The following is a 24,972-nucleotide window of genomic DNA, read 5'->3' as shown; positions in this document are numbered from 1 at the left end:
GGAAATTAAGTGGATAATCAGACTTAGAGCTGACTGTCACCCTGGCCTCAATGACAGGGTATCCATCAAACCCATGTTGAAATCTAGGCCATTATGTCATTGAGCACCACACATTTTTACAACCATCTACCTACACTTTACATTTCCTTTCATTCATTCATTTCCCATTTTTCTTCCCTCCTTCCTTCACACCATTTCCCCCTACTATCCTCCCAAACCCCCCCCCCCTTCCCCTGTTTTCCCTTTTCCACAGCATTCATTTAGGCTATTTGATATAGCACCATACAGCTCTATTACCATTTCTATACACATTCATACATAATTTTTATATATATATATATATATATATATATATATATATATTATTTGCATTATCCGTTCACATACACTATCCTTCATAAATATACACACATAACATCATAGTTCTACATCTCCGTTTAATTTTCCATTGGTGTATGATTTGTATATGCCATAGATATTTGGTAGCATGCATTACACTCATGACATGAGTGGATGCACATTTATTTTATCCTTGTTGCAAAGAGAAATTATTATTTCTTTTTTACGTATAAAGCATTTTTTATAAGATTAATTGTTTAGCAATACAGTATGGCTGCATATGTATATATATATATATATATATATATATATATATATATATATATATATATATTTATGTTTTATTCATGATTTTAGAAGTTGTTTATAATAAGCTATGCTTGAAATAAGGGCAGCACTTCATGTCCCTTTAATTTTTAAACAATGTATGCACTTCAATTAACTCAGGATGTGACATCATTGCATTTTTAATGTTTGTACATTTAAATGTTTGCACTAAGCTTTCTAGTTATTATTGGCCTGAAGAAGACCACCAGTTGAAAGCGCTTGCCGTTTTTATTTAATAAATATTTATAACCTCCGCTAAACGCTTGTATTTACTTGGTCGTGCATGACAAGTTATTGTTTCGTGGAGCGGCATTGTTGAGAGTTAGTGGCTGTGCTACTAGGGAGAGGAACACACCCGTTGGATTTGGGTGTCAGCAATTGCCTGCATAGGCTACTCATATCGAGGAGACACCTGAACTCGACTTGCATTGTACTTGGAATTTTATAGTGAACTACCTCTGATATCAAATTCACTCTGCACACTGCTTCACACATACTTTCTTTTTTCTTTTTAGTCACAGTACGCTTTGTGGGAAGTGGAATAATACGTGAGCGCTTTTTGGATTTCATTTCTGTATATAAGATGCTGTAGTCACTGGGTGTGACATTTTCAATGATCAATGCTACTTTTGTCTTTTCTTGGACCACTATATCCGGTTTCTAGCATCTATCTTCTGAACTGTTGATAATGGGTGATTCCATGTGATGTAAACTTCATTTTGTGATGCTTTGTGGCTCATGTTTCCAATGTTTTTCAGCCACTTCAGTACTGTAATGTTTGCACAATCCCCAGTTGCCACATTATTATGCCTTTCAGTGTACAGTCCTCCTGCCATTAGTGTGTCACACCCAGGAATGAGGTGTGCAATGGTTTTCAGTTCAGTTTTACAAAACCTACATTTGTCTGTTTCTCCCACGTGTTCAATGGACTTTGTAAACCAGTGTGGACGTAGCCCACTATCTTGAGCCGCCAATATTAACCTTTCATCTCTTGGTATGTATTTGCCTTTCGTTAACCATTCCTGTGTTCGTTCCTGAGCAACATGAGGTTCTTCTAGAAGTTTTCTATACTTACAACTGTAATTCGTGCATTTTCCACATTTCTTTCCTTCTCATCTGGTCCTTCACCTTGTATTCTTTTGTTTTTTGGCACATTCGGTTGCTGCCTGATTGTTCTCTACTTCTGGTTTGATTTCCATTCCTGCTTGACACCGATATGCTTCTGCTAGATTAAGCAGAGAAGTCATCTTAGATTTATTCTCCTCGTGTTTCAAAACTTTCACTGAGTTTGGGTCTTGTGAGGTCAGCAGATGTGTAGAGTCCCACAATTGCAGATATATACATGTAATCAGTTTCAAGGAGGCCTATCCCGCCTCTGGAACGGGGAATATATAATCTTGGTATATACTGATTTTTCTAAATCATTTGGTAAACGTGAAGCATCCTTGTTTTTCCTATCTGATCTATCCAAAACATTTTGTGGCCAATCACTCCAAAACTGTAAGTTAGGACAGGAAGAGCACACTGGTTTCTGGCTTGTATTTTGTTCCTAGATGTCAGTGGTGTTTTCAGGATTAATTCAAATCTTCTAAAGTATTCCTTACTAAGTTTTATTCGCATTTATTCATGTTTTGATGTTGATCCTTCATGAATTCCCAAATATTTATGCACTCCCTCTTGCTCAAGTTCTTTTATATCACATTCTTGTCCCAAAGTGACGTTTTCCTGGTGCTGCAGTTTTCCTGCTTTAAAGGTTGCTTTTGCACATTTATCGTGACTAAATGACATTCTTATATCATCTGAAAAAGTTTTGTCAGCTTACAGTTGTGCTTTCAGTTCCTCATCTGATGAGCTATACAGTTTTAAATCTTTGACAAAGAAAAGAAAATACTTCCTAGTGAGACTTAAGGGATGTCTCTTTGGGAACCCACCTGTTCCCAGTTTGTGCTCCAGCCTTTTAATCTGTATCTATATCTGTATATAAAATATGTAATATTAGTGATGAGGCTGCAAGCTCGACCTGAGGTATGTCAGGATGGTGGGGCATTGTGGGTAAAGGGAGGAGCTTGAGAGTTGGATGTATGTGTCTAGTATAAGCAACAGTCAGATCAGAGACCCATCAGTTGAGGAAGAATGAAAGTGGACAACACAGATGTATCGTTACAGTGAGTGCATAACTTTCAATCTGATGTTTCCATTTTCATTCATTCCTCCATGTACGGGTCTTGGATCTGACTCTGCCAGTCTCTTTAGATTGTTGCAACCAACTCTCGAGCTCCTTCCTTTGCACATAATGACCCTTGCTTGCCAGATTACTTCAGATCTTGTTTGCCACTCTAATGATTTGGTCGGGATTGCGTTCTCGAGGTGTAAGGTGCCTTGTTAGATATTGAGTAAAAATGGAATTTAATTTTTCAATTTTTTCTATTTCTTCTATTTCCTATTTGTATCTCTTTAGCCCTTTCTCTTTTTACCCTTTCTTTTACCTTGTATACTGCTTAGGTAATTTTTGTATCACTTGGTACTAGGCACTTCTCTCATTCTTTCTGTACCTCTTGAGATATTCTTTCTAACATTTTTGGTAGTTAATCTTTATTTTTTTCTTCCTTCTTTGCCAAAAAACAAAATCCTTGTATATAGTAACTTTTAGAGTTTCTTTCTCCTCATTACTGTTGTTGGCTTTTGTTTAGTTGTTGGAATGGCTGACAAGTCTACGGGGTTTAAGAAGTGCACTTCCTGTGTGCATAATATATCCAATTCTAACGCCCACAGGGAGGGTATATATTGTTTAGACACTTCTCGTTTGCAGGTGCTTTGCGAGGTCTGTGCCAATTTTAATTCAAGGGCAATTAGTGATAGGCGGGGTAAGTTGGGTCCTGAAGGGTACTTTTGTGAGCTCTTCCTCTACTCCTGCTTCTACTTCTGGGACTCAAACCCTTTCAGAAGAGGAAAGGTCATAGGAACCCATAAGCTCTCTCCTGCATAGTCTACTGGACCTGCACTGAGTTTGTAGCCACCCTCCAACGTCGAAGTGTGTGATCAGACAACCTCTACAGTTAAGTCTTTCAGATATGGAATCCTGGATTTTCTCTGGAGGCTGAGTCTCCTAGACATAAGTTACCATTTTTACAGGAAATTCTCAGTCATCCTGCCCTCCTTCCATGTCTTCCTCAATGTGGTCCTATCTTTTTTTTCCAAGGCAGATGTAGACAGGATGATGTTGAAATTCCTTTAAATCAAATATCCAGATGGGAGCGTTGCCAGCTCCATCTCCCATTAAATCCATGAGCCTTTATCCACCTTTATACCCCATAGTAACTCTCTCTCTTATCTGACCCATAGCTTTGGAGCCATTGGATCTGAGAGTGCCGAGAGTTGAAGTGTCTGATCTGAAGATGTCACCTTCTTTTTTTGGCTCTGATGGATGTCCTTCATGGATGCATCTGCAGTCATAACAACTGGGTTGTCCTGTCGTCAGGCAGCCCTTCAGTCGGCCGGATTCCAAAGTCCGGGTCCGGCTTCGGCTGATGTCGCACTTCACCCGACGTCATCTCTGCTGGTCTTCGGGTATAAAGGCATCAGCCGACGCCATTTTCTTCAGTCTTTCTTGCCGCGTGGCGCCCGAAGCAGAAGCTGTTCGCAAGTGCCGGTCGGTCGGATCCAGAGATTACTACTACCGAATACTACCAAGACTTCTAAAGCTAAGTACCCGTTGGGGACTCTTTCTTGCCTCAGCCGATGTCAGAAAAAGTCAATAACTGTTTAACTTGTGGGAAACAAATACCTCATAAAGATTTCCACTCTTACTGTTTGCCTTGTTTAGGCCCAGACCACGACGTAGCAGCCTGTTCGGCCTGTGCTTCATTCAGCCGACGAACGCTTAGGCGTCGGTCGGAGTTTGCTGAACAGTTTTTCGGTTCTGATTTTGCGTACATCATGCCGTCGGATCCTCCGACTTCCCAAATTGTTACAAAACGCAAAGAAAAAGACCGACACTCGCGGTCCACGGTTTCGGCCGAAACCATGGTTAAGCAAACCGCGAGTGTCTCTGTTTCGGCCGAAACCGAGAAAACTGATCAAAGCACAGCTGAATCTATGACTACTTCTGAGGTTCCTGCTACATTACTTGAATCGACCTCAGATAATTTACCTACTACAGTGGTTCCTAGTGACTTATCAGACACCATCCCTTTGGATGTCTCTACCCCAGCACGTGGTGTTGCTAGGCCTCCTGCAGCCATGTCAATTAAGGCCTTTGCCAGGGCTAAAGCAGCCAAGTCTACTAAATCAGTGCCTGTTAAGCCCCCCTCAACCAGGCCCACTTCTAGTGCACAAATGCTTACTCTGGCAGAAGATTTAATAACCTTAATTAGGGGATCTCAATCTCACCCAGACAGGGCCTCGCAGCCCCCAGAGAAGAGACCTAGAGCAGAGCCCCCAGAGCCTGGGTCCTCTGATGATTCTGATGATGACTCAGATATTACAGACCAGCCAGAGGCTCCTTTCTCCAATTATGAAGACTCAGATGCTGAAGAATCCATCCCAGCTGCTTCCCCACCAGAAGAATTCTCCTTTGGGGAAACCTTGCATGCCATGCGAGAACAATTCCAATGGCAGCAACAGGATTACTCAGATTCCAGAAAAAGACTTAGGACTTTTCTGCACCTTCCACAACATAGGCCCTTAGCTATACCTCCTGTCCTATCTGTTGTGGACGATGCTTTTAATGATGTCTGCACTGCACCAGATTCTTTACCTCCAGCCCTGCCAAACCAGATAGATTTTACAGGGTACCAGACACCCATCATCACCTATACAAGGCCCCACTTGCAGACCCGAAACTATATCCCAGGGGCCTAAGGCAGTAGCCTCGACCACAGCAAAAAATCCTATTCCTTCTGAAAGGGAAGCCAGGTCTTTAGACAGATGGGGCAAAAAGGTTTACACCTCAGCTACTCTCTCAGCCAGAGCTTTAAACTGTCAGTTTCACATGATACAATACCAAGAGTTTATGCTTGATCAGTTAACTAAAAGCTATCCTCTGATGACTCTATAGATAAGAAATATGTATTAGAGATGGTAAATAACATACAACAGGTTAGTAACCATTCACTGAAATGTGGCTATGATGCACTGGAGGCTTCATTTAGATCAGCCATGACTGGCACAGTGATAAGAAGACATGCATGGCTGAAGGAACAGGTCATGTTAAAGCTAAGTTATTAGATGCTCCTATGGATAAGGCCAGTTTGTTTGGTACGCCTGCCCAACAGGTAATGAAGAAAATGGAAGAAAAGGCAAAATCTGTCCAAACAGTAAAAGATTTCTTGCAGGTTCAGCCCCCAAGGTTTAGCAGGAACTGGCCTGCCAAAAACTGGTCCTTTCCTGACTCCACAAGATCCCAAAGGGGCAGGAATAGACATTCCAGAGGCAGAAATCAATCCAGAGGGGGTGCCTACAGAGGACGACAGTGGCAAGGTAATAACAGAGGCACAGACACAGCCACTACCACTACAACAGCACAACAACAGTGACTTGATTCTAACTCCGCCTACCAGGGAACAAATAGCAGCACCATTAGGCGGAAAATTAACCTTATTTTCAAAGAACTGGCACTATATCACAAAAGACAAGTGGATTTTGCAAACCATAGACCAAGGTTACGGTTCCACTTCCACACTTTACCAGTCAAAAGAGGAATGCCAAACCTGCCTCCAAATCAAAAACAGAAGCTCTACAACAGATAATGCAATTAACAAAGATGAGAGCTGTGGAAAGAGTTCCAAGAACAGAACAAGGCAAAGGATTTTACTCCAGACTATTCCTAGTTCCAAGAAAGGAAAAAGTTGGAGACCTATTCTCGACCTGTCCACCTTAAATACATACATCATTGTCCCAAAATTCAAAATGCTGACTCTACAGCAACTTCTTCCCATGCTGGGCAAGGAGTGTTGGCTGGTAACTCTAGATCTCAAGGAGGCATACCTGCACGTCCCCATCCGACCAATTTGCAGAAGATACCTCAGATTTCTTGCAGGATCAGAGCACTATCAATTCTCAGCATTGCCCTTTGGCTTATCTACTGCGCCCAGAGTATTCACAAAATGCCTGGCATCAGTGATCGCCCACTGCAGACTACAGGGAATTCAAATTTATCCATACCTGGACGACTGTCTGCTACAAGGGGACAACCCAAGCAAGCTGACAACAGATTTACAAAGGGTCATTTACTTGCTACAAGCTCTGGGATACACAGTCAATTTACAAAAGTCAAGGCTGATACCATCCCAAACAAGGACATTCTTGGGCGCGGAATTGGACACAGTAAAACAAATGGCATTCCTAACTACAGAAAAACAAAAAGAACTCCCTCTTTACTTCTTGGCATTAGCAAGACGGAACAAGCTAACAGCAAGAAAAGTTCTGCAGGCCCCGGGCTTCATGGCATCATGCATAATCTTAGTTCCACATGCCAGGCTACATATGAGAAAACTACAGTGGTACCTAAAGAATTTATGGTCCCAACACAGGCACAGCCTAGAAGCAGAAATTCCACTAATACCATGCCTAAAACAGGAGTTCCTATGGTGGGCTCAAGCATGCCAGTCAAACCCAGGCCTATCCTTTCACAACTATCAAGCAAGCCAAACCATCACAACAGACGCCTCAGACCTAGGATGGGGGGCTCACATGCTGGGCAAATGCGTACAAGGATTATGGACGCAGGACCAGCTTCACCTGCACATCAACCTAAAAGAAATGCTGGCAGTAAAACTGGCAATCCAAAACTTCAGACCATTCCTCAAAGAAGGCCAATTGATGATAAGGACAGACAACACCACTGTCATGTGGTACATCAACAAACAGGGAGGCACTCATTCATACCCCCTGTGCAGAATGACCTTGGACCTTTGGAACCTGGCACTCAGCTACAACATCCAGTTACAGGCAATATTCGTACCAGGAAAGGGGAATACTCTAGCAGACATGTTAAGCAGAACCACCTCGGATGCTCACGAATGGATGCTACACCCGGACATCTTCAAGACCATCTCAAAGAAATGGGGAATGCCACAGATAGATCTATTCGCTTCCCTCTCAATCACCAGCTCAAAAATTCTGCACAAGGACATTCCACCCACTTGCATGGAAAGTGGACTCGCTCTCCTTCAGCTGGAAAGGTCTGACAGCATATGCATTCCCACCTCTTCCCTTGCTACACAAGGTATTACTAAAAATCAAGGAGGAGCGTCCAACGATAATCCTGATAGCTCCAAACTGGCCAAGACAACACTGGTACCCATTGCTAAGGAGCATGTCTCAGGACAAGATGTGGGCATTACAACTGAGGCCTTTGATGTTAACTCAGAACAACTACAACATCATGCAACCAAACCTAAAAACGTTGCAACTGACTGCATGGAACATTACATAGCAACAACTAATCCAGAACTTTCCCAAAGGGTGAAAGACATTATCCTTGAAGCCCGCAGACCTTCAACAAGAAGGAACTATGCAGGAAAATGGAAAAGATTTGTCATTTGGAGTGCTGAAAGAGGAAAGGATGTGTCAAATATAGATATGGCTAACATTCTGGAGTATTTGGCAGAACTTCTGCATACAGGCCTGTCCTACTCCTCCATCAAGATACATGCATCAGCTATTTCAGCAGAATACAGCTTTGATCCACCTGTCTTTTCTCATCCTTTACTCAGGCAGTTCCTCAGAGGGATTAAGAATGTAAAACCCCCTAGGAAACCACCATTGCCAGCTTGGGATTTGAACTTTGTGCTAGAAAAGCTGACACTCGCACCTTTTGAGCCAGCAGCAACAGCAGAGCTACAGCATCTATCGTGGAAAACTGCTTTCCTACTGGCAATAACCTCAGCAAGGAGGGTGTCTGAACTTCAGGCCCTAATGGCAGTACAGCCCTTCCTAATCTTCCACCAAGATAGTGTCCATGAGGACTAATCCTACATTTATGCCTAAGGTGGTATCCAGAGTGTCTTTAAACCAGGCAATCCACAACCCTCAAAACAGAGGGGAAAGAATGCTGCATACCTTGGATGTACATAGACAGTTACGCTACTACCTGGACAGAACAAAAAGTAACAGAAAAACTGACCAGCTTTTTGTAGCCTATGCAACAGGAAGAGAAGGAAAAGCTATTTCCAAACAGACAATCTCCAAATGGATAGGAAATTGCATACGATTCTGTTACTCCTTCCATGGAAAACCAATTCCACAGAACATAAGGCCTCATTCTACAAGGGCAACAGCCACTACCACAGCCTTCTTACGAGGAGTGGCAACCAAGGACATTATTGAGGCGGCTACTTGGACCTCCGTGCATACATTTGCTAAGCATTATAATTTACCTTTGTACTCCAGATCCCGAGCAGGGTTTGCCACTGCTGTACTGCAAGGGATCCTAACCACACCATAATCTATTCCCCCCCCCCCCTTAGTTGGCTATGGTATTCTACCCAGTTGTTATGACTGCAGATGCATCCATGAAGGACATAGTACAGTTTTGTACCTACCATAAATGTAGATGTCCGAACTGGATAGCATCTGCAGTCAGGATTACCCTCCCTCCTTCCCCTCTGTGGTACTCCTAGGGTATTTACCCTCCTAATAGCTAGCTGGTGGGGGGAGTCTCTTATGGTGTATTTGTTTGTATATATGTACATACATGCTTATTTTCTGAGTTTGCCTTCTATCCTTTTGCAAACATTGGCATTTATCCAAAATTTAGCCTTCCAGGGAGGGCAACTGGCATCTGGGGCAAGAAACACTGAAGAAAATGGCGTCGGCTGATGCCTTTATACCCGAAGACCAGCAGAGATGACGTCGGGTGAAGTGCGACATCAGCCGAAGTCGGACCCGGACTTTGGAATCCGGCCGACTGAAGGGCTGCCTGACGACAGGACAACCCAGTTGTTATGACTGCAGATGCTATCCAGTTCGGACATCTACATTTATGGTAGGTACAAAACTGTACTTTTCCCTGACTCATTTGGCACAGATCCCCACCGAACAGGATGAGTATCAGAGTCTAAGCATCAGTGCCAAATCCAGGGAGGGTACTGACTTTGACTCAGAGGTTTTTGGGAGGCATTGCTTCCCCTTGGAGCTTCAGCGCTGGACAGATCAAGTTGGACTCCCTCCTTCTGAAGTGGAGATTCAGGAGGGGTAGAGAACTGGCTGAGATGGGAGCTTTGGCGGGGTTGGTTTCTACTTCTGGAGACACTGACTTTGTGGTGGAGAGGGTTTCCTCCCGTCCCAGGCAATCTTCTGCTCTCACTTCCTTTGATCCTCTTCCTGTTCTCCAATGAATTTAAGCTCTAAATCTTGTCACCATTCTCCACATGGATAGCCAGCCTGTACGAGCTTCAAGACTGTTCCTGTTCAGGAACTTCCCTTCTGTTCTGATACCACTCCAAAACATCCCACTGAAGAGGTCCACTGGAAGAGAATGTGCAAGAGAAAGCACTTAGATTTGTATTTATTTTTATTTACACTTGTTTACCAGGAAAGTCTGACTGAGCAGAGATGCCCATTTTCAGCAGAGGCCTAGGGAGAAAAGCTGCACTTACAGTAAAAATGAGGATATATCAGATGCAGTTAGAGTTAAAATACAGTTTATAAAATTGCGTCAAATACAGTTTACAGAGTTGCATTAAGTAGCAGAGATCATCATTATTTGGTTGACATTTTTGGAGAGCAAGTTTATACAGTGGTTATAATACATTGATAGAAGCTTAATATTAGTAGCATGTTTAGAACTAGAAGCAGGATGGGATGTACAGAAGGTCGGAAGTGGAAGTGCATTATGTGTTCTAGTAGTGTTTTAGTGTGCTGATGGTATTTTATAGTTTACAGTTAGAGTTCCTTCAGGAGTTATACAAATTATGGAGACTTGTGCAATGTAGAGAAAGGTGGGAGGTAGTATTATCCTGGCCAGTTGCATGATCAGAACCAGATGTTTGTAATTTTTTAAAGTTGGAGTTGTTTGCTGCAGATCTGATAGTCTGGTAGTGCATTCCACATTTTTGCTACATGACTGGAGTAAAGTTAATTTCCTGCAGAGTTTTTAGTTTTGGTAACTGTTAGAAGGTTTTATTGGTAGGACAAAGTGAGCGATTGTTAGTATAGGGGATGTTATGTTTTGAATGGCTGGTGTCTTACAAGGATGTAGTCTTATTTTGTGCATCATTGTCAATTGATTATAGGCTAGTGTGTGGGGGAAGTTCTAACCAGGAGAGCTGTTTTAGTGGGAGACAGTGGTGAGTCCTATAGTTAGTGTCTATCCTGAACTTTGCTATCTTGTTATAACATGTCTCAAGCTTTTCAAGGTCTGTTTTCCATCGATTAGTGAGTATGGGGGAGACATAGAGGAGGGTGGAGCGCAGATTGGTTCTAGCGATGGATATTCTAGTAGTATTAGTTAGGAATTGTTTATTTCTATACAGGGTTCCGAGTTTTGTGTACCTTTTTGACTGTTAGTACAAGATTTGACCAACACAACATAAACAGTGACTTACATCCAGTACTTTGTGTTATGAATCTGGTCTAATTATTGTGTTATCAGAAGCAGTAATGAAGAGAGAGGGAAGGGGGGTCAAAGGCTCTGGTAGGTTGGATGATCATGAGTTTGATTTTACTAGGATTTATTTCCCCTTGGGAATCTTTGACCCGGGACACTAGGTCCCCACCGGAGGATGTCTCCTTCAGAGACATTTTAAAGATCCTGCGCCAAAAAGGTGGTTGGGCCTCCTAAAGCCCTTCCCAAGAGGAATCTGTGTTCTTGGAAGCCTTTGGTTCTGGCCCGTCTCTGTCTTGGTTTACCCCCTTCTCAGCGGTTGACTTCATAGACCTAGTCTCCAGCTGGGCAGGGAAGGACCCAGACAATGTGGAGCCTATCCCCTGCCAACAAGGCAAGATTCTACGACCCCACATAGGCAGTGTGGGGGTAAGGGAATCACTGAAGATGACTGTGGTTGTAGTGGCAATGACTGTGGTTGTAGTGGCAGTCACCAAAAAGGAACTAGCTGAACAGAGCTGTCCACCCTCCTAATAAAGAATCTAGGGCATTGGACAGATTTGGTAAGTGTGTTTACACTTTGGAAACCTTTACCTTGCGGTCACCTAGCTGCCTGGCACATTTTACTAGATTACAGAGTGACCTGATTGAGGAACTCTGTCTACCCCAGGGTCCATGTCGGCAGAGGAAGAGAAAACTTACTCCTCTCAACTGGCCACCCTACAGTCTCTATCCAACGGGTCCATGAGGTCTCATGCTGCTCAAGGTTCCTCACAGGCTGCTGGTTCAGGCATATAGCCATGAGGAGACATGCTTGGATGAGAGTGTGAGTTTTGTGGAGCACTTTAAATCCTATTTCATTAGTGCTCCTTTTGACTGATCTTCCTTGTTTGAGCCCACAGTTGGACGCTTTCCCCAGTGAGCAAGATGGAAAGACCTTGTCTGCTGTTGGAATCATTTTCTTTACCCAGCAAAGTTCTTTCTCAAGGAATCCGCATGGTGGTAAGATGATGTGGTTTTGAAAATCTAAAAAAAACCCTTTCAGGATTCACATCAGGATTTTTCTTCCAGACGCAGAGGGGGAAATAATGGAAGATGTCCTCCTGGCAGAGGGGGTCTGCAGAACCAAGGGTCTCTAGTCTCCCTTTTAGGAGAGCTGAAAGGGCCTGTCTGAGAAAGGTTGCCTGAATGTTTTTCTCTGGAGGCAGTTGGGGGGGGGGGGACTTTTCCTTGCACCTAAACACCTGGACAACCATCAAAAGAGATTCTTGGGTGATAACCAGAGGATACTTAATTCCCTTTTCACAATACCTCTCACAAAAGAGATGTCTCCCCGATGTTCTACCCAATCAGAGGAAGTTAGCAGTCTTAGAAATTCAAAGGTTGCTAGAAAAGAGTCATCCAAAAGGTCCCACCAGACCAAGCAGGATCTGGAATTTATTTAAGGTTCTTTTTAGTACCAAAAAATCAGTGGACCTGAGACCTATTCTGGATCTTGGCCATTTTAAATCAATTTGCGAAGAACTCAAAGTTCCACACGGTCATGGTTCAGTCCATTCTACCTCTCCTACCGAAGGATGACTGGATGTCCTTAATATATGCGTACTATCATATCAAAATAAACAGGTGCTCTTGAAGATATCTGCACTGTCAGCTGGGAGCCAGTCATTACCAGTTCAGAGCCCTGCCTTTGGTCTCACACAGCCCCCAGGGCAATCACCAAATGTATGGCAGCAGTGGCAGCTCATCTCAGACTGCACAGATTCAGAGTGTTTACTCATCTAGATGACCGTCTCCTTTCCACACCAACCATGCATCCTCTACAAAAGGCCAGAGATTAGTTAATCCAGTTGTATCCATTCCTAGAGATCACAGTAAATCTTTCCAAGTCCCAGCTTCAGCCAGTTCAAGTCTTTGAGATTGTAGGAGCTTGTCTGGACAAAGACAGTTTGCATTCTTACCCCAGACCAGAATTCCTTCCCCAAGATTGCATGTTAGACATATTCTGGACCATCCCTCTCCTGTGAGGCTGATTTTTCAAGCCTTAGGTTCGATGGCTGCAGCGATCACCCTATTATGTCTAACTTGCTTTCACATGAGAATTCTCCAGTGGATCCTGTTGTTACAGTGGGCAATACTTCAACATCCTTTGAAGGATCCTGTTAAGATTTTGCGAGCCTGCAAGGGTTCCCTACTTTAGTGGATCCAGTCCAATGAGCTTTGTCAGGGATGCCCATTTATCTTTCGCCTCCTGATTCCTGGGAAATCCATCATCTTAGCTGACGAGCTGAGCAGGGTCACCCTGACATCACGCGAGTGGTCTCTCAATCCTGTAGTGACAGAAATTATTTTTTCTCACTGGGATCAGCCTTGCTCTGACCTCCTTAATCTCTCCCTTCAGCAACAAGTGCAGCAGGTTCTTTGCCCTAATTCCTCCTCAGGGGGAGTCACTAACAGATGTTCTAGTCCACATTTGGCCCCCCTGTCTCCTGTATGCTTATCTTCCCCTTCTTTTAATACCTACATTTCTCCAGAAAGCACAACTGTTGAAGAGCAAGGTAATCCTCATTGCCCCCCATCTGGCCTCTGTAAGTATGGTTCCCATTCATATGGTCTCATATTCTGTGTTCACTTTGGACAGTGGACCCCAGTGCAGATCTACTATTGCAGCCATCAGGAATGATTCATCTGGACATTCAAGACCTCAAGTTAACTGCATGGTTTCTCCAATTCCAGTGATGACTAACAGTCCAAGCTTTTCTGTCCAGTTTGTGAGATATTATCCTCATCTCAAAAACTTTCCACGAGAAAGATTTGCAACAGTAAATGGAAGAGATTTTCATACTGGGCAGAACAAAGAAAGCTAGATTCCCTCACAACTCTAATTCCTGCTATGTTAGATTTCGTGGCTTCAATTTTTTAGGACGGTGCCAGTTTTCCACTGTAAAAGTCCATCTTACAGCCATCTCTAATTACCACATAGGACATAATGCCTTCCATAGCTTGTTAAATTTGTAAGGTTTTTCTGAAGGATACTCTTCTGCTTAGACCTCCAATAAGAGACCCTACTCCACACTGAGATCTTTGTTTTATTGCATACTTTAATCCATTCCCCCTTTGAACATTCGACTAATCAGACCTAAAATTTCTGTCTTGGAAAACACTTTTTCTTGTCATTACATCCTGCAAGGCAAGTTTCTAAACTCCCAAGCACTCTCTTCAAGACGGTCTTAGAGTGATCTTATGTGCAAACCCTTCCTTCTTGCCAAAAGTTGTTTCTTAGTTGAACATGAACCAAGCAGTTTATCAGTCTTCTTTCCAAATTTGACAATAAGGGAGAGTGCATGCTGCATGCTTTAGATGTACATAGACAACTTCATTTTTACTTACATAGAACAAAAGGATTTCGAAAAAGTGATAAACTGTTTGTTTCCTTTGCTAAAAGCAAATTGGGAAAACCAGTATTTAAAGTTACCTTAGCTAAATCGATAACTGCATTTTCCTTGTGTATTGTCTGAGGATTGTCCTTGGCTAAATCTCCAAAGGCTCATTCTACTAGATCCATAGCTACATCATCTGCCTTTTGGGCCAGAGCTTCAATTGATGATTGTGATGTAACCACTTGGTCCAATTCTTATACCTTTTATTGCTCATTACAAGTTGGACATCATGTCCTGAAATGGGGCTGAATTTTGGCTCTGCGTTTCTCCAGGATATCCTTCCATGAGAACCACAGAAGATTATTGTAGCTGGAGACTGTCCCATATGTTGAGGAATGAATGAAACTCACATCAGGTATTAGCTATGCACTCACCATAAGTATGCATCTGTGTTGTCCAATATCATTCTTCCTCAACCTCCCCCTCCTTCCCACTATCCTTATCCTGTGGGAATGACATGATGCGGTATTTGAGAACCATTGATGTTCTTCATCTCACATTGCTGCAGTCCTTACATATGGGTAGTCCGCTGTCCTCGGTCGGCCCGAATACCAAAGTATTAGGCTGACGTCGGTCAAGGCGCTTAAAACTGACATCAGGACGTCAGGGTACAAAAGCGCATGACCGACGTCATATCCTCAGTCTTTTTTGCCGCATGGTCCGATGCAGAAGCAGCGTTGCAAGTGCCGTTCGGCGTTCTGAAATTTTTCGAGTTCGGAGTTTCAGACCGAATCCAAAGTTGGCTAAGTACCCCGTTGGGGATTATTTTGTTTTTTTCTTGCCTCAGTATAGTACCGGATGTCAGAAAAAGTGAATAATTGTATTTCTTGTGGGAAACAGTACCGCATAGGGATTATCATTCTTTGTGCATTCCTTGTTTGGGGCCTGAGCACGACGTAGTCGGGTGTTGCTTTTGTGCTAGGTTCAATAAGCGCACTATTAAGCGAAGGTTAGATTGTGCCAGGCTGGTCTTCGGTAAGCGGTGCAATTATAATATGCCGTCGGATTCTCCGGCGCCCGCTTCCACGAAGAAGCGCAAAGACAAAACAGTTAAACCCAGGCAAGATGAGTCGTCCGTTCCAGACGCCGGTTCTTTAGAGGCTTCAGTGGAACCGGTGGGTCCGACGGAGACTTCTTTAGAGTCTCAGGGGGAGACTTTAATTTTGCAGGATGTGGCCTCTCTTGAGGCAGGGCAGGCTGAAGGGGCTTCTCAAGTTACTGTACTCCCCTCCTTCCCAGGGTGGTTAGGCCCTCTCCTTCTGTTTCCAAGGCTTCTCCCAGGGGCAGGCCCACTTTAGCTTCTGTTGGTGTCACTCCTAGTTCAGCAGGGTCTGTGCCTAAGAAGCACATGCTTAAAATGACAGAAGATTTGATTACTCTGATTAGGGGTTCTTTGCCCCCTCCTGATAAGAGGCCTAGGGTGGAGCCAGAGTTGGGAAGTTTTGAACAGGCTTCGGATGTTTCAGAGTCTTCGGCTGAAGACTTGCAGGAGTACTCTCCTTATTCTGATTCTGATGCAGAAGATTCCACTCCTGCTTCTCCTCCAGAGGATTTTTCTTTTTCAGAGACACTTCACTCTATGAGGGAGCATTTTAAGTGGGAAGGTCAAGACTTCTCTGATTCTCGGAAAAGGCTTAGGAATTTTTGCTTTTACCTCAACATAGGCCCTTAGCTATTCCACCTGTTCTGGATGTTGTGCAGGATGTGTTTTCAGAGGCTTCGCTTAATCCTGATTCTCTGCCTCCTGCGCCTGTTAAACCAGATAGATATTACAGGGTGCCTGAGGCTCATAAATATCTTTATAAGAGTCCTAGGGCGGACCCAGAAACTATTAGTCAGGGACCCAAGGGTGTCAAGGCCTCTGTTGTTAAAAATCCGGTTCCTCTAGATAAAGAGGCCAGAGCTTTGGATAGATGGGGAAAGAAGGTCTATACTTCTTCTACCTTAGCAATGAGGGCTTTGAATTGCCAGTTTCATATGTTGAAATATCAAAACTTTCTTCTTTCTCAATTGAAATCTAAGGTGGATGCTCTGGCAGAAGGCATTGAGTGTAAAGAATTACAAGATTTGGTGCATGTCTCTGAGCAGGTTGGTAAGCATTCTTTACAATGTGGTTTTGATGCTGTGCAGGCCTCGTCTAGGGTGGCTGCCACTGGTTCAGTTCTTCGCAGGCACGCCTGGCTGAAGGATCATAATTTTTCTGAACATGTTAAAACAAGGATTTTGGATGCTCCTTTGCAGTCTGAAGTGTTGTTTGGTCCACCTGTGGAATCAGTCTTGAAGAAAATGGAGGACAAGGCTAAGTCTATGCAGACTGTTAAGGATTTTTTGCAAGTTCAGCCTCCAAAGTTTAGTAGGAATTGGCCTGCTAAGGGGTGGACGTATCCTTCTTATGATTCTCAGTCTAGGGGTAGATCTAGACGTGGTAGGGGCAGAGCTCAGGGTTCCTTCAGACCTAGAACAGGGAGTTCACCTGCACAATCTTCGAGTGAGGGTAGGGGCCAGTCCTTTCGTAAACAGGCCCAATGACCTACTTTTTCAGCTGCCAGATCCCTCTTGCCTGGCAGCACCTTTGGGAGGAAGGTTGGCACTTTTCAAGGAAAATTGGATTTTAATTACCCAAGACAAATGGGTACTGGATATCATACACCGAGGTTACAAGTTTTATTTCCATACCTTGCCTCCTTTCAAAGGCATGCCAGACGTTCCTCCTCAGCAAAGACTAGAGGCTCACAACCAAATTTCTCTTCTACTTTAAATAGGAGCTATACAACCGGTCCCTCTGCCAGAAGTAGGCCTAGGATTTTATTCTCGCCTGTTTCTAGTACCAAAGAAAGGGGACACGTGGAGACCCATTTTGGACTTATCTATCCTCAACACATATCTGGACATTCCCAAGTTCAAAATGTTGACGTTACAGCAGCTTTTACCTCTGCTGGGCAAAGATCACTGGATGGTGACTCTGGATCTCAAGGAGGCTTACCTTCATGTTCCTATCAGGCCCAGTTGCAGGAAGTATCTGCGTTTTCGGGCTGGGACTTTTCATTATCAGTTCTCTGCATTGCCCTTTGGCTTATCTACTGCGCCCAGAGTGTTCACGAAGGTTCTGGCTCCAGTGGTAGCTTTCTTCAGGCTAAGAGGAATACAGATCTATCCTTATTTGGACGATTGCCTGATTCTGGCTCAAGGAAAGGACGAACTTCTTCATCATTTACAGTATGTGATGGCAGTGTTAAGATGCCTAGGGTATTCTGTGAACGAAATAAAGTCCAGTCTAGTACCCTCTCAGGACATGTGCTTTCTGGGTGTGAGACTGAATACAGCATCCCAGATGGCCTTTTGACCCCGGACAAACAAAAGAATCTTTCTCTTTATTTCCATCAATTGTCTCGTCAGTCCAGGCTGACTGCAAGGACAGTCCTTCAAGCCTTGGGGTTCATGGCATCTTGTATTCTGGTACTTCCCAATGCCAAACTGCATATGAGGAAGCTACAATGGTATCTCAAAAATGTATGGACGCAACACTGCCAAGATTTGGACACTGTCATTCAGATAATACCTTGCATTCAAAAGGAATTTTTGTGGTGGGCTCAGGAATGTCACCTAAACAAGGGACTCTCTGTGACCCGACCAGAGGCGAGTCAGATTCTAACGACAGATGCCTCAGACAAAGCTTGGGGAGCTCATCTAAATGGAAAATGGGTACAAGACACGTGGCCTGCCAGACTTCAACATTTACATATCAACTTGAAGGAGATGTTAGCAATCCAATTTGCATTGATAGCTTTCAAGGATTTACTTCTGCCAGGGCAGGTGTTGATTCAAACAGACAACACAACTGTCATGTGGTACATCAACAAGCAAGGGGGGACACATTCATATCCTCTATGCAGACAAGCAATGATTTTGTGGGAGACTGCTCTCAGTATGCAGCTAACTCTTCAGGCAAGGTTTCTGCCAGGAGCACAGAACTCCTTAGCAGATGTGTTGAGCAGACAAATTATGGATCCCCACGAGTGGAAATTGGATCCTCACGTATTTCAAAAATTGACTGTTATGGGGAACTCCAGACATAGATCTGTTCGCTTCTCCACTAAATTACCAGCTGCCAAAGTTTTGCACGAAAAGGTTTCATCCCACAGCTTGGAAAGTGGATGCTCTCTCATTCAATTGGAACAATCTTCACGTGTATGCCTTTCCACCACTGCCTCTCCTCCCAAAGGTACTCCTGAAGGTCAGACAGGACAAGCCAACCATGATTTTAATAGCTCCGGATTGGCCTCGACAGCACTGGTACCCATTACTGAGAAGTCTGGTGGAGACTCCATGGCCTTTGCCTTGATTCCACACCTGCTGTCTCAGGAGAACAGTCATTTGCTCAATGTCAAACTTCACTCTCTACATCTAACAGCCTGGCATATTCTGTTTTAAACCCTGGAGGGTCTCAGCTTCCACAACAAGTTTTGAATGTTATTTTGGAGGCCAGAAGGCCTAGTACAAGGAAAGTTTACGAGATAAATGGAGGAGATTTTTAATTTGGAGTACAGCAAAGGACTTTGATGTTTCTAAACCTAACTTAAGTGTTGCTCTTCAATACCTTACTGAGTTATTGGATAAAGGTTTGTCCTTCTCCTCTATAAAGGTTCATGCTGCAGCAATTTCTGCTCACTATGACTGTGACCCACCTTTATTTTCTCATCCTTTGTTTAAGCAATTCCTTAGAGGGGCAAAGAATATAAGACCCCCGTAGAGCTCCTACTCCTGCTTGGGATCTCAATTTTGTGTTGGAGAAACTCACTCTACAACCTTTTGAGCCTGCAGCGACTGCCGAGTTGAAATATTTATCATGGAAGACTGCTTTTTGTTGGCCATTACATCTCGAGAAGGGTTTCTGAATTACAGGCCCTTATGGCGGTTGTGCCTATGTGAATTTTCCACAAGGATAGGGTGTCTTTGCGTACTAACCCTTCCTTTATGCCTAAAGCGGTTTCTAGTGTGGCTTTAAACCAAACTATTCATTTGCCTACTTTTTATGCAAACCCCCAAAATAAAGGGGAGAAGATTTTGCACACTTTGGATATACACAGACAGTTGCGATATTATTTAGACAGAACTAAAGGGTTCAGGCAGTCTCAGCAATTGTTTGTTTCATTTGCTTTGTGTTCTCAGGGCAAACCTGTTTCAAAACAAACTATTTCTAAGTGGATTGGTTTTTGTATTGCTTTCTGTTATTCCCATCATGGTAAGGAGATTCCAACTGGAATTAGACCCCATTCCACTAGGGCTACTGCCACTTCTACAGCTTTTTTAAGGGGGGTGGCTACTAAGGATATTTTGGAGGCAGCTACTTCGAGTTCAGTGCATACCTTCTCTAAGCATTACCACCTTCCACTTTACTCTAAATCTAGGGCTGGATTTGCCACTGCTATTTTACAGGGCATTTTGGCAGCTCCTAATGCTTTATAGTTTTGCCATCCTCCCTTACCTCTGCTTTGGGATTCTACCCATATGCAAGGACTGCAGCAATGTGAGATGAAGAACATAGTACAGTTTTGTACCTACCATAAATGTAGATGTTCGAAGATCCACATTGCTGCAGTCCAATTTACCCTCCCTCCTTCCCCTCTGTAGTTAGAGGTGGTTGTGTGGTTTGGGTTGTACATATTGTAAATATGGTTAGTGCAGGGGTGGTTGGTTGTTTTTTGCTGTTTTTTTGGCTTTGCCCTTTCTTTTTAGGGCCTTCTGACATCTGGGGCAAGAAAAGACTGAGGATATGACGTCGGTCATGCGCTTTTGTACCCTGACGTCCTGATGTCAGTTTTAAGTGCCTTGACCGACGTCAGCCTAATACTTTGGTATTCGGGCCGACCGAGGACAGCGGACTACCCATATGTAAGGACTGCAGCAATGTGGATCTTCGAACATCTACATTTATGGTAGGTACAAAACTGTACTTTCCTATTTTGAGTCCCTTTGCTGTCTCTGTTCTGTTTTTTGCTTCAATTATAATTATAAGTATTTGTACCTTCAGGCATATTTAGCAGCAGCAAACTCAATCTGAGGTAATCTGGCAAGCAAGGGGCATTATAGGTAAAGAGAGGAGCTTGAGAGTCTGATCCAAGAATCTAAAGAGATTGGCCGTGTCAGATCCGAGGATCAGATTCGAGACACATACATTGAGGAAGAATGAAAATGGACAACGCAGATGCATAGTTATGGTGAGTACATAAGTTTAATTTTTCTCCTCCTGGTCATATCCATGGTCTTATTAGTTAGAGGGGACTACAGATGTTAATGTTTCACTGTTGCAGTCATCACACTTGGGTCATCTTCCTGTAGGTAGCCCTCAGTCGGCCCAAATACCAGAGACTTGGTATTTCTGCGTCTGTTGCTGTCGCTCCAGGTCTGATGTCAGGTAGTCAGGGGTATAAAAACAGGCAGCCAACGCCATTACATCGGTCTTTCTTGCTGAGGAGCCTGAAGCAGAAGCAGTTTGCATGAGTGCCGGTCGGCCACTACCTGAGTTTTCGTTATCGAATTGAATTATCCTGAAGTCTTCTAAAGCCAAGTACCCAGTTGAGGATCCTTTTTTTTTGCTCTAACCGATGTCAGAAAAAGTTAACAATTGTCTTTCCCGTGGAAAGCAAATACCACACCGAGATTTTCATTCTTACTGCATCACCTGTTTAGGCCCAGACAACTACATCCGTCGTCGGTTTTGTGTCTTGTCAACGCCCAAACTATTCGTCGTCAGGCCCTTATTGTCGCAAAATACTTTCTCATTCTCCATATTCCGAGATTGCTTCGGTAAGCCATTCGACTACCGATCTACCGAAAAAATGTAAGGATAAAGACAGAGACAGTGACAGACTGGATAGGTCCAAAACTGCAGACACTTCCGTTAAGCTAGTCGCCAGTTCGCTGGTACTCTGTGAGGTGCATCCACAGCCCCTGATGCAGGCTTCAGTGGATTCGCAGGCCTCTACTGAGACCTGTTTGGAGTCCGGTATGCCGCGTGACTCTTCTTCAATGGAACCTGTGTATGTCTCTACCTTGGATGGGTCTGGAGCTGCTGAGCAGGCACCGGGTTCTGAGGAAGTTCTTCGCACTACCGATATTCTACACAAACCTACTTCTTTCGCATCTTCAGTTCTGTCTAAAACTACCGGGTTTCTAAGGCCAAGAGTACACGCTACGCGTAAAAAATTGATGACCCAAACTCAGGCACCTGCTTCCTTGCCACAACATCAAATGCTTAAAATGGCAGAAGACCTTATTATGTTGATTGGGGGAAGTCAGCCTTCCCCTGCTAAGAGAAAGAGACCTGTCCCCAGTAGCTTTAACAGACCAACAGTCTGACTCTGAGGTATCTGATTATGAAGACACGCACTTACCTGCTTATGAGGATTCAGATGCAGAGGAATTTATTCCCTCTGCTTCTCCTCCAGAGGATTTTTCTTTTGGGGAAACCTTACTTACTTTAAGAGAGCATTTCCACTGGGAATGCCAAGACTATCCTCAGTCCAAAAAGAGACGCTGAGAATTTCTAGACTTGCCACAGCATAGGCCTTTAGCAATACCCCAGTCCTGGACGTTGTGGATGATGTCTTTATGGAATTTAGTTTAACTCCTGATACTTTAACCCCTGCTCCTAGGAAACCAGACAGGTACTACAGAGTACCTGACTCTCTCAAATTCCTTTTCAAAAATCCTACTGCTGACCCAGAGGTGATCACCCAAGGGCCTAGAAGTATCAAAGCAACCACAACTAAGAATCCCACCCCTTCGGACAGGAACTCCAGAACTTTAGATAGATGGGGTAAGAAAGTATACATCTCTGCAACTCTCGCCATTAGGACTGTGAATTGCCAGTTTCACCTGCTGAAGTACCAACATATTATGGAACTTAAGCAAAAAATAGCTACCTTTAAGGACTGTGCAGAAAATAAAGAATTGCAAGAGCTTGTGCATTCTGCAAGGCAAGTCAGCAAGCATACATTGAGTGTGGCTTTGACGTCCTAGAAGTGTCTTGCAGGGCAGCAGTCACTGGTTCTGTACTGAGAAGGCATGCTTGGCTTAAGGAGCAAACCTTGCCAGATCATGTCAAATTAAAATGACTAGACACTCCTTTGAATAAGGACAATCTGTTTGGCACCAAAGCAGAAGAGGTTCTTAAAAAGATGGAAGAAAAAACTTAGTCTATGCAGACAGTCAAAGATTTCCTGCAAGTACAACCTCCTAGTTTCAATAGGCATTGCCACTCGAAACATTGGTCCTTTCCAGCCCCCTCAAGGCCATCTCAAACTAGACCCATGGGAAACAGACCCCCCAGGCTAGTGTCAGGGTATGCAGAGATCTAAGCAGTGGAGTGCCTCCACTTCTGAAGCAGGGAGTGCTAAGCCAACCCTCCTTACAGGAAGAATTCCCAATGACTTTTCAACTCCACTCCCCACCTCTGCCCAACTGCTTGTGCCCCTAGGAGAAAAACTTGCCCATCATGCAAAAAACTGGACTGCCATCACCAATGACCAATGGGTCCTCAACATTATATCCCAGGAGTACAAATTTTACGTCCACGCACCGCCAGCCCTAAAAGGGGGCAGAGGCGCAAAACCAGGACTCCAACAGTGAATACACTTTAACATCTACATTTATGATGTGTACACAACTATACTATGTTTTTCATGTTTCACCGTTGCATTCGTAACACTTACTGACTGCCTCCAACCTTTCTACAGCTTTGGGAATCAACCCAAGTGTGATGACTAACAGTGAAACACGAAGAACATAGTACAGTTGTATACACTTACATAAATGTAGTTGTTAGAGTATATTCACTGTTGCAGTCCTGGTTTCCCTCCCTCCAGTCCCCTTCTCTCTCTCTCTCTCTCTGTGTACTACTCACCCCTTACAAGGGTATTGGTATTTACATTTTACTGGTGGAGATTTTTTCCACCGTAGCATAGCTCCCTGTTGGGGGGCTCCTGACATTTGGGGCAAGAAAAACTGATGTAATGGCATTGGCTGCCTGTTTTTATGCCCCTGACGTCAGACCTGGAGCGACATCAGCCGACACAGAAATCCGAAGTCTCTGGTATTCGAGCTGACTGAAGGCTACCTGCAGACAGATGACCCAAGTGTGATGACTTGTACATTTGTAGTAGTAAACTTTGCAAAGCCTTAACCACCAGTGCTGACTGACAGGTGGCTCTAGTTACCAAGATGTCATACCTTATCACTGTTGCAGTATTCTTTACTATTGGGAGAAATCCTTCCAAGTATAGCCTAACATCTGACCAAGATACTAAAACATTTACACCTTCAGACAATCCTACATCAGATGTATACCCAACTTGTAAGGCACTGGGTACATGTATGACAGATGCCTAATCTCCAGAACTTCTTCATTGTCACCAATCTGAATAGTACCATTGAATTCAGTCTGTATGCCATTCACCAAGCTGGTACATACACCGATCCTTCTAAAGATAAATATCCATGATGGGGTTTTTTCCCTTCTTTTTCCTCCATGTAGTTTGTTTTCATGTCATCTAGAAGGGGAAAATGAGTAGGGGTGTCAGATTCCCCATAAAGATAGACATGAGAAATGCCTTTTTATGTTTGAGTGCTATGAACGACCATACTCTGAGATCCGTTAGATATTTGTTTCTAGGACACTGCAGCCATTTGTCATCCTTTTGTATTTATTTGGAAAACCAGCACCTGAAGTTATTGACTCTGGGTACCTTGGTAGAATCCGCCCACCCTGAAGATGTTTTTTGTGTTTCACTGTTGCAGTCATTACATTTGGGTTATCTGCTTGCAGTAGCCCTCAGTCGGCCTGATTAACAAAGTCCTGGGTCCTGCGTCGGTTGCTGTCCCTTCTTCCATGACATCAGGTCGTCAGGGGTATAAAGCATTCAACCTACGCCATTACATTAGTCTTTCTTGCTGTGCGGTGACCGCAGCAGAAGCAGTTCGCAAGTGCCAGTCAGCTGACTCCTGAAATTTTCGTTTTCGAGTTTCAAAATCTAAGTCTTCAACTAAAGCTATGTACTCCATTGGGAAAACTTTTTCTTGCTCCTTGCAATGTCAGTAAAAGTTAATAATTGCATTACTTGTGGAAAGTAAATACCTCTCAAAGATTTTCATTCGTACTATATTCCTCGCCTAGGCTCTGACCACGACGTACCTTGCTGTCAGTTTTGTGCTTTATTTAATCAGCACACTATCAGTCGTCAGTATATTTTCGCCTCTAAATATTTCGGTTTTCTGTTTAATTATCCAGAAATGTTGTCTGTTAACCATCCGACTACCGGG

This window comes from Protopterus annectens, chromosome 2.part0 (assembly GCF_019279795.1).
Source record: "Protopterus annectens isolate FY-2018-M chromosome 2.part0, PAN1.0, whole genome shotgun sequence".
NCBI classification, from domain to species: domain Eukaryota; kingdom Metazoa; phylum Chordata; order Ceratodontiformes; family Protopteridae; genus Protopterus; species Protopterus annectens.
This window is presented reverse-complemented; position numbering follows the sequence as displayed.